The 4,011-nt window shown below is 42.6% G+C and overlaps 1 pseudogene; it reads left to right on the forward strand.

Annotated features, from left to right (window-relative positions):
* Nucleotides 1-485: 485 nt before the first annotated feature.
* On the forward strand, nt 486-2,641 carry LOC140723694 (uncharacterized; annotated as a pseudogene).
* The last annotated feature ends 1,370 nt before the right edge of the window (nt 2,642-4,011 follow it).

Raw genomic sequence — 4,011 nt, forward strand, 5'->3', positions numbered from 1 at the left:
ACATGTTTAATACCATTCGCTTTGGGTACATAATGATACCAATTACCTTTGGCCTGTGTAACAAGTGACCTGTAGCGTTCTCATCACAAATATGCCACACTCCAATGTGAACGAGGACTGCCCTCCCCATCATTTCATTGGCATTGCCTCTGATGGGCTCTCCACCGTCAATCTCCTGTGCGGAGGGGCAGAGTAATTTGAAACTCTCCAGGGTTTGCCGGGTAACATCACATGCTCTTTGTAGGGCTGCCGTACATGACCAGAACTTGAACTAATACCAATGTTTTCTCCAATTTATTTTTTCTCACATCGTATGGACTGACCATTTGTCTGAAGGTTAAATGTTAACACAGCCTGAAAACAGCACGGCACAAACAAAATACCAGCTGTGCAGCAACAAAGGCTCTCTGTGTGGGAGCATTTCAGTTACTGCGCAGCTCAGAATAATATGGGACAGAGAATAATACTAATGGAAGGAATCAGACTGGGCCAAGTCACAGATTGAATGTCCCATTCTCACACAGATAGGAAGACTGTCGGGGAATTAGATGGACAGTCCAGTTGCTGGCACCATGAACATTTAGAAGGTGAGTTCTTCCCCCAACTTGGGTTGAACCTCGCTGTAACAGTGAGATGTCAGAGCTCAGAAAGGAAACTAAAATTATCTCATGATATATCGGCTTTGAAAATTATTCAGATACAGGAGCAGAATGAGGTCGTTTGGCCCATCGATCCATTTCCCTCTCAGCCCCACTCTCCTGCTTTCTCCCCATATCCCTTCCTGTCCTGACTAATCAAAAATCCATCACCCTCTTCCATAAAATATACCCAATTACTTGGCCTCCAGAGCAACTCATAACAACAAATTCCACAGATTCACCACGCTCCGGTTAAAGAAATTCCTCCTCATCTCCATTCTGAAAGAACAAAGCTCGATTTTGAGGCGGTGTCCTCTGGTCTTAGACTCCCCCACTCTAGTAAACATAGTCTCCACATCCACTCTATCGAGACTTTTCAATGTTCGATAGATTTCAATGAGGGCCCCTTCATTATTCTGAACTCCTGTGAGTAGAGGCCCCGAGCCATCAAATGTTCTTCATCTGGCAAACCTTATAATTACAGAAATATTTTTGTAAACTTCCTTTGAACGCTCTGCAATGTGAGCACAGCTGTTCTACCTAAGGGGCCTGAATCTGCTCTCAACAGTCCAAGTGAGGCCACACTTTATAAATACTCAACAACACATCCTTGCTTTTATATTCTCGTACTCTTCAACATTATTTCCTCTCTATTGAGAAAACAGTCTGCTCTCTCATTGCTTCTAACAAAGTGGATGACCATACACCTCTCTGAATGATGACTTTCATTCATTGATGTCTTTTGTAAATCTTTTTTGCAGGTTATAAATGGCAAAAATTGTGAACGGGAATTTTAAACAGAACAACATGTCAGTTTGCTGTCTCTGCCCAGATATTTAAGGAGTTACTAGATATTTAACAATGTATCACTGTCGATCCTTGGAGATGAAGAATTATGTCATCACAGCTGGAAAAGTACTTTGTGTCTGAAATGAAGTTTCCTGTGGTAACTCAGTGAAATCCACTGGAACCGGGGAGCTGAGAACACACCAGCATTTGTTCACTGGAGATCAGTTCTTCAACTACATTGATTGTGCAAGGGGTTTACTACATCTGACATTTGGCTTATGAATTGACAAAGAACTGTGGGAAGGGATTCACTCTTCACTCACTCATCTGACCTGCATGCACAACAGCGAGTTCACACTGATAAGATGTCGTTCACCTGCGCTGATTGTGGGAAGGGATTCACTCGGTCATCGCAACTGCAGAGACTCCAGTCACTTCACACTGGGGAGAAGCCATTCACCTGCTCAGACTGTGGGAAGGGATTCACTTGGTCATCTGAACTGAAGATACATCAGCGAACTCACACTGGGGAGAGGCCGTTCACCTGTTCAGACTGTGGGAAAGGGTTTATTTGATCATCTGTACTGAAGGTACATCAGCAAATTCACACAGGGGAGAGACCGTTCACCTGCTCAGACTGTGGGAAGAAATTCACTGACTCATCCAGGCTACAGGCACACCGACGAGTTCATACTGGAGAGAGGCCGTTCACCTGTTCAGACTGTGGGAAGGCATTTACCCGGTCATCTCAAGTGATGGTACATCAGCGAATTCACACTGGAGAGAGGCCATTTTCCTGCTCTGAAATTGGGAAGAGATTCACTCATTTATCTGACCTACAGGTGCACCAGCGAGTCCACACTGGAGAGAGGCCATTCACCTGCTCAGACTGTGGGAAAGGGTTTATTCGGTCATATCAACTGAAGGTGCATCAACGAGTTCACACTGGGGAGAGACCGTTCACCTTCTCAGACTGTGGAAGGGGATTTACTCAGTCAGCTCAACTGATGATACATCAGCGTATTCACACTGGGGAGAGGCCGTGCTCCTGCTCTGAATGTGGAAAGAGATTCAGTCAGTCATCCGACTTACAGACACACCGACGAGTCCACACTGGGGAGAGGCCATTCTCCTGCTCCCACTGTGGGAAGAGATTCTCTCAGTCATCCCACCTTGTGACGCACTACCGAGTTCACAATGGGGGAACTGTTTAAACAGGCGACAGGCTACAGGCTGGATATTTCACCATCACAGTTACTGAATCAAGTTCAAAAGTGATTGTTGGTGCCGAACTCGGCAATTACTGCTGCTGTTTATCAAAACCAGTTCCGCACTCTGGTCACTGGGCGTGGGAGGTATTCCTCAGCTAATATTCCCATTTAATGGGACTGGAGTTTAATGGTTTGGATCTGTGACGCAGAAATTAGTTCCTATTTACATTCTAACCACATTGACAGAATCTCCTTTCTCTCCCGTGACTGTCATTTCCTATAACTACCGCAAGGCCTGAATTTACACTTCCCTCTTGAGCATCAGAGCCAACAGTACTACCGGCCTTTCTGTTGCTGCCGTGTCCCCAATGGGTCAACCACCACCCACCCAGCAGTATCCAACAAGGTGTTCTGCTGAGGAGAATGCCCACAGGACAGCCCTGCACTGTCTTCCTAATGACCCTTACCTCTGCTGGTGGTCACGCATCTCCTATCCGAAGCTTGTACTCTGGGTGTGGCCACCTCTTCAGATGTTTCTTTTCGAATATTATTATTATTATTATTATTATTATTATTATTATTATTATTATTATTATTATTATTATTATTATTATTATTATTATTATTATTATTATTATTATTATTATTCAAAAATAACACAGGTACATTGAAGTAACAACACTCACAATCCCTCAAAACAAATTATCTTAAAGATTGAACATTTTTGTGAATAAAAAAACCCTACTAAGCAAGAAAAGTGAGAGAAAAAAGAAACCCATTGGGGGTACAACCCCGGAGCCATGCGTCATACAGAAAGCTTCTAAAAATAAACATCAAACCGCCAACAAGAAAGACAGATATATCAAAAAACAATTACACTTAGATAGTGGAGGAAATCTTATCAGTCAACTGAAATGATAATAACGAGCAAATGACCCCCATCTCTTCTCAAAATCAAATAAAGTTTCAAAGGTTCGACTTGTAATTTTCTCCAAACTAAGACACAGCATCACTTGAGAGAACCATTGTGACAAAGTAACAGCTGATATGTCCTTCCATTTCAACAAGATGGCCCTCCTAGCTATCAATGTAACAGACGCAATAACATGTTGGTCAGACACAGCAATACCATGGATAATTTGAGGAATTATTCCAAAAACCACAGTCAATTTATTAGGTTGTAAGTTGATTCTGAGTGCTTAAGAAATCGTCGAAAAGACTAACTTCCAAAACTGTTTTAATATAGAACATGACCAGAACATATGTGTCAGTGTATCTATTTCGGTTTTACATCTATTACGATACTTGTCAACATTGGGAAATATTTTAGAAAGTCTCTCCTTCGACAAATGGTAACGATGTACAATTTTAAT

The sequence above is a fragment of the Hemitrygon akajei genome, unplaced genomic scaffold (genome assembly GCF_048418815.1).
Source record: "Hemitrygon akajei unplaced genomic scaffold, sHemAka1.3 Scf000126, whole genome shotgun sequence".
In the NCBI taxonomy this organism is placed as follows: Eukaryota; Metazoa; Chordata; class Chondrichthyes; order Myliobatiformes; family Dasyatidae; genus Hemitrygon; species Hemitrygon akajei.